Here is a 7,363-nt window from a genome sequence, read left to right as displayed (position 1 = left end):
TCGTTCTCTTAGCCCAGGTGTCAGCAAAAAGCCTAGAAGGGACCAAGTGTTTTTCTATCCTTAGACCTTTGCAGGAAGGCACATTTCATATGTTACATAGCAAAGGACATGCTCAAAGCATCCAGGAAAGCCTCCTTGTAAATTCTTAGCCCAGTCAGCTTTGGATTTCTATTTACTTTTTGATTGCTTTCAGAATGAAGATGAAAAGGCAGGACCAACTCCATCATTCTTGTTAATTGCTCAGGAAAAAAAAAAAAAAAAAAGGTTGCAGGATGTCAGTTCTTATAGGGACACTGCAGGTAATTCTAAACCATTCTTCTCATGTTTTGGGAAGCAATTAAGTGAGTCTTTCAAGGTCACATCACAAGCTTTTAGCTGAGCAAGACCCACGTGTTTGTCGTCAGTCTTCCAGACCAGCTGTCCTCAGACCAGCTGTCTTCCCACCAAACCAAGGACACCAGTTGACAAAGGTGATGGTTAGAAAGGGGGAGGGCTCAGCCTCTCTGTTGTTAATCAGGTGTGTTTTGAAGGAAATGCCTAATGTAAGACCCACCAAGTGTTCTTAGGAGCAGCTGCTGCAGTGCTGGAAGCTCTCACAGGACTGTGAGTTCTGCCCAAGCCAGTGGTAGACTTTGGAGAAGAAGAAACACCCAGTGGAATTCTAGTTCCACGTATGAAAGTTAAGTTACTTAGCCCTCTGTGTCTCAGTTTTCACTTATGTAAAATGGGTTTTATAATAACACCTATCTCGTTGGGCTGTTGTAAAGGTTAAATAGAATGATACATAAACACCTTCCTATCATATAGAAGGCACTCTACAAAAGTGAGCCACGATCACGCCTGTGCTATGAGCCTAGGGTCCAAGGTGTTCGGGGATGTCCCACTGCCAGATCACTCTTCGACAAGCCAGTTTCCTAATCTGAAGAATGGAAGAGCCTGCAAAGTCTGCTGGTGTTTCCAGGCCAGGGTGAGGAGATCCTCACTGAAGACTCAACCAAGCTCCTGTTCAATCTCCTTATGTGCTTTGGGTAACCTTTGTTTTAGGTAATGAACCAAGATTTCTACAGACTCATTTCAGATTTACTGGAAACACGGGAGCTAATGTGTTACTTCCTGTTTTGTTTTCTTTTTTTTTTTAAGATCTGTTCTGATCAGATCTAGAAAACTGTGAGCTGCGGACTCTGGAGTTGTCAGGTGGTTACAGCAGGAGATGACTTTATCCGCCTCCTCTCTAGCCAAATACATAGTGTGTTTCCTGCACAGTTCCCTGTTGCCATTCACATTTTCTAGGGTGCATATCTGTGTCTCCAACACTGCTATGCCAGGTGTGAAGATTGTGGAGGTAAATAATACAGACTTTCAGTGGAGACAAACCCATTGAGATGCATGGTAAGCTGTGTTCAGTGCGGTGCATAGAGTTTAAGGGAGCTTCCAGGAGGGAAGCCAGTAGGGGCAGGGCAGAGCAGTGGGGCATCCCTGGGAGAGAGGCCTGTTGACGGGATTCTCACAGCCCAAGAAAGCTGCACCCGGGGCAAAGGTGGGTGGGATGGGCAGGGGTGGGGAACAGTCACCGCAGACCAAGGGAGCAGCAAGAACCATTATAAAGTTGAACTTTATAGGTGGTTCTGTTTCACCAGAAATGGACTTAGTGCCTGTGTCTCAACTGATTGAAATTTCTGTTATCAGTGAACCTAAAAACAAAAAGGCACTATTTCCTGTTGTCCTATATCCTGAGGAACTCCAGAAAAAGATGAATTTGAAAGCTTCCATAAAAGATTCCTATCTTGGCCTCCAGGAATTTTGCTGTACCTGTCCACAAAATGAGCAAATATACACAAATGTGATTTTCAACAGCGCCTCAAGGTGTCATTTTTTATGACACCTTTAATCATTAAACACACATACGCAAAATGAGAAGGGGATGACTTGGCCTTGATGAGACTGTTTGCCTTACAGATGGGACGCACCTGTGGGAGCCTGACCCTCCCCGAGCGTCTTTACTCAGCAGAGACTTTTCTATTTATCTTCATAAGTGTGCGCAGGATGGAATTGAAGTTCACGTCCCTCATGAAGCTCTTTAAAGGAAAGGAAGGGAGATTTCCTGGCATCCGTGAGGCTTACAACACTCTCATGATTGAACTTTTTCTCAGTCTCTACTCATATCTCACTTTAACCCTGTTAAAATCCGTACCTGCCTGGCTATGCCTTACTGATTATTTTACTGATATTGTACAGACTTACTGTATATCTTTACACTATGTCTTGTGTACAAAACATGACAACATTTACACAGTACTCTTTATGAGTACTTAGAAAAATACTTTGCTACTAACTCACAGATGGCCAAAAGTTTGTAAATCTGGAATCCCAGCTTCTAGTCCACAAGAAAGGTTGGGTTTCAGAAGAAAAGACTCTTTTAATTTTATGGTTGTTGTGATTGAAACATAATTGTACATATCTGTGGGGTATGACTTTGAATATCAATACCTGAGTGCAATATGTGATGCTCAAAGGAGGATAAGTAGTATATTCAACATTACTCAATTTTTGACAAAGTGGTATATGGATTTGGTTCACCCAGATATAAAATATGCCTATCTCCCTGGTCTTGCCTAAGAGAAAATATTAATGAGATTTTAGGAGGGAAGGAACAAAACACTGCGCAAAGCCTGAGAAAGAAAGATCAAAGATGCATCGTGGCCTCTGGCCATGCATGGTACCACCACGGGGCTCAGGTAGAAGGAAGGGTTGCAGGACAGACGCAGCTCCTGTCAGTGCCATCAGCCAGCACCCGGCAGTCTCCCCTCACTCTGTAAGTGAAGCCTTGCTATGAAGAAGCCTCCAATTACCAGTTACCCTTAGACCAGCCTGCTGAAAGGAATGCTTGTTTTCTCTGCCTGGGCTGGTGCAGTAGCTAATTGAAATCAAAGGCCCGTGGACCTATATTCAAGGCGAAAGCGATTATGTTAAACCCCTCCTACCAACTGGCTGCTCTTGACTGATTTTTCCCCCTAAATATAAATATATGTTATTTGGGACCCCATCAGGAGTGATTATTTCTGCAAGCTGCTAGTTCTGGCTGCTGGTGTGCTTCATTGCAATTTGCCACTGTCAATCTCTTATATCAGGAGCTAATACACATGGCTCCCCGAAAACAGCTGTTTGTGCCCTATAGGAAACTTTAATAAGGAACCAACAGGCACTAGACGCAGCAGGGTGATGCTGAGGGCTTCGGTGTTCTGTCTTCAATTGCAGCAAACATCTATGTGAGGTCATTGACAGGAAAAGGACTTCAAACACAAACACAAGGTATAGAGGAGTTAAAATGAAAGCATTTTTTAACAAAGGATAACCATGTAGGAGCCCGAGCATTCAAAGAAATGTTCACATGCATGTCACCAGGAGTCTGGGAGCAGGGACAAGAGAAGATTGTAATTGGCAGGTGGAGGGGGAGGCTGGGTCAGGGAGGACCCCCTGCTCTGAGCCTGGGGTCTCCTAGGAAATCTGAAGCCACTCACAGCTGTGTGTGGGGTTGGGGGTGAGAGTGAGGAGAGGAGTCATCCCTATGTAGGAGATCGGACATATAAGACACCAAAAGGCAGGGGACCAGTTGGAGGCCACGCATTCCTTCAGGGGGTATTGGGAAGTGCCAGGCAGTGTCTTTGAGCTGGAGAGCAACAAAACACTTCAGCAATGTGTGACAAAAACAAACAAACAAACAAAAAAATCTGGGCCGTGCATACCCATCTTTCTGCTGTCTTGTATTTTCCACAAGTCTCCTATATTTATCAGAAAACAAAACACAAACCTATTTCAAGTGGTCATGTCACCCCTGTCTCTGAATGAATGGTCCCAGCCACATCATCTTTATCTTAAGTTATTGTAATCATCACACATGGCTTTCCTCCTCTTGCTTTTGAGTGGCAGGAGGGGCCTCCCCCAATGGATCCCAGCAGATGGAGCAGGTGAGAGCTGGACTACTTTGCAGATGAAGGAGTATCAGAGGCATGTGCAGCCTCCACCACCTTCTCTCGCTCCCCCCTCACCTGTGGACAGGGCACGGTCTCCATGGTGGAACAGATGTCACTCAGCAGAGCAGAAACACATCCTGGAGGAGAGGGGGCAACAGGGGAGCCGGGGCCACAGTCCCTGGGTGACCTTGTGGGGCAGTGGCCAGATCAGCTCTGGATGGTTCTTTGAGACTCAAGGCAATGCAGTCAGGGCCTCGCTTTCATGCTGGAGTTGACCAAATAAATAGCACATGAGATGAAGTCCTATCACTGGTTTGTAATCCCCGAGAGTCCTTCCAGATTTAGATTTGTGTGACTCTGCCTTCTAATTTAATATATTTGGGGCTGGAAGGGTTGAGGAGTCTCTTGGTGTTAATTTTTTTGCCATAGATTTCAAAGGATCAAGACAGAAGTGTTAAAATAAGTAGCACATTCAAAGTACAAAAAGTAGATATTTCTTATAAATCAGTCGTTTGAATAACTTTTGCCTTTAAAACATTCTTGACCCATTTACAAAAAAAGATAATGGTACCTTGTTTGGTATTTCCTTTGTTTTACTTTCTAAGAAATTGCTGGAGTTAAAAGACAATTATTTTTATTTTTAAAATGAGAAATTAGAAATATTTCAAAACATTTTTCTAGAGAAGCAGAAAAATGGCATTGAACAGATAGGAAAGAAATAAAACTCGTGGTGAAAATAAAAAACAAAACTATATGTTTACAGGAGCATGGCAGGATGGGTAATTAGAGACTGGACTGAGATGTCATGGACTTCCAGGGCAAGAATGTGCCCAGCTGTGACTCGTGGAGAAGGGAGGTCGTCTGACACCTGCCCAGGACATTCATCCAGGAAGAGGCAGCATGGCTCACTGTTAGGAAAATAGCAAATTGAAACAAGAAATCTGCTACATTCCTGCATTTCCAGTGGTATTATAACCTGGCAGGTGTCTTCAGGAACCTTTGGATTTGAACTCCATTAGTGAATCATCTCTGATTCTGTCTTTTAAGCTTCTTTTCTAGAGTTTATCTGCCTTCCATTACATTTGAAATCATTCTTCCAAATAACCTGTGCTTTTTTATCCTCCTGTCTTTCATTAAGTGTTTGGCATTCTGGAGTTTAACTCTGTCATCCCACCTGCTTTTCACTCCCCGAGAGACGCATGGTTCCATTCCATTTTTTATTATTTCTCTTTATCTATCATCATGTAGCCACTTTCAAACACAAATGATGGTAATTGTTTCCAAATCATTGTGAATTTCTTTATAAAAGAAATATCATGTAAATATGCTATCAATTATTTTGCTAAACCAAACATATTTGTCATCTGCTGTCTTCCCCATTTTTACCGATCTTATAATTCTATCAGGAAAAGAAATCAAGTGTGCCTGATGTGATTGTCCTATCAATGTCCATAAATGTCAGGATGGCCTCTGCCTCAGTTTCTCTACTTCCTAGCCAGCCTCCAGTGCAGGCTGAGAAGGTAGTTTCCAGCTGGGCACAAAGTGAGGGGTGTCGTTCTAAACTGTGTCCGACTGCATTGTGTCTGCACAGCAGCACGCACTTCTAAGGGCTCGTTTCAGGGTTTTCCATTTGAGGTACCTGCTCTTGTCTCAAGGGTGGGCATTATCTTTCTTTAAAGAAGTTAATGAATCGTTCTTATTCTCAGTTTCTTTTGCATTTTAAGTTGAAATAATTAATGCACTATTTCTGTCAATGGTCTTTGCATGGCCCATTTTGTCTACTTCTAGAAGTCTGGAAATCCTGCAGTCACTAATGTACATTTAACCATTACTAACTTTGTAATTTTGAGAAGGGTTATCCCATTTCTACGATAGAGAAGATACTACCTTCTCAAAAGGATTGAAAGAGAGAATGCTTATAAGATTGCCTCACCTATACTGCACACTCATAAATAAACTTTCATTAAGATGGTGTTAGTTTTCTATTGATAGTTTTGGTGAAAGATCCAAAATGGTATAATGAAGAGTGCCTGAGCTTTGTTGGTAAAGATCTAGCTTTATCACATCTCTTGTCTTCATGCTTTCTTGTGTAAATCTCATCTGCGTCATGTAAAACCCTGGCATATTGCCTAACTCTCAATAAAAGTACCTATAACTTGCAGTTACTAACATTTCCAAGTCATCTAATTCTGTTTCCTTTTCTGAAATCTGTTCAGTGCTAGAAATCTCTAATATGCTGTACAAATCATCATTCTTGATAAAATTCTGCATCAGTACAGCTAAAAACCAGACCCTGAATCATGGAAAATTTACCAGGGCAACGCCAAACCCCAAGACCTCTTCCACAGAATGGCTCTCCTTAGGTGAACTCTAATATTATCAGCTCACCTTGTTACCATCCACTCACCCAGCCCTGGAGTTCTGCCCAGCATCGAGATAGATTCTGTGTAGCAAATAAGAACACACTGCAGAATCTGCAAGCATACCCCATACAAGTAACTGCATATGATCGATACTAGCAGGCAGATGATTAATTGTCATATTGAACACCAAAGGAGCAGCACAGCACTCTGCCATTAGAAAAGAAATGAACCAATGTGATAAATAAAAATTCATACGATACCCAGTTTGCTGAAAAAATGCAAGAAATATTGTTTAAGTAATTGATGGATAAATGGAACAGGAGCAGAAATGCATTCCATAATTAATTTTTTAATTGTGTAGTTGAATCAGACACTTCCATTATGCTATGGCTTGTTTGTTCATGAAAAGGGTCGTTGTGAGTTGTAGAGACACTGTATTGCAAAGTTGGAGGCCTCAGAGATTATCTGACTCATCCAGCTGATGAGGAGACTAATGTCCAAGGCCACAGCTGGTAAATGAAAGAGGGAGCTGCTGATAAGGATCCTGTAAAACCCAAAGCAGTGAGAGGGAGTGGCAGCAAGAAATGAGACCAATCTAACACTAACCAGCTCTGTGAACTTGAGAGAAAAGCGCAAACTCTGGGACCTGTCAAGTGAGGGAGTTGGACTGAGTGATTGTAAAGTTTCTCCTCTGCTTAAAAATTTTGCTCTAAGCAGGAGACAAAGTTAAAAGTTTAGTCTTATACAGATGGTGCAGCGATAAGAAAAATAAAACATTTAAAGCAAACTCAAAATGAGCTTGCTTTTAGTAGTTTAGTAAGGTACACCGAATATATTATTATTTAAAAAAATTAATTACTCCTCCATTTTCTCATTAAAAAATGTATCTGGAAGAGAGTAGACACTTATTCTGTTTGGCATCTGGAGCTATTCTGGGTACTACATTTATCTATAAAATCATATAAATAAAGAGAATATGGTAGCTTTCATGTAGTTAATAAATTAGAACTTCTAAATAAATTGGAACTC

The sequence above is a fragment of the Galeopterus variegatus genome, unplaced genomic scaffold, assembly GCF_000696425.1.
Source record: "Galeopterus variegatus unplaced genomic scaffold, G_variegatus-3.0.2 Scaffold533, whole genome shotgun sequence".
Taxonomy (NCBI): domain Eukaryota; kingdom Metazoa; phylum Chordata; class Mammalia; order Dermoptera; family Cynocephalidae; genus Galeopterus; species Galeopterus variegatus.
The sequence above is the reverse complement of the archived record's forward strand: the minus strand, read 5'-3'. Positions refer to the sequence as shown.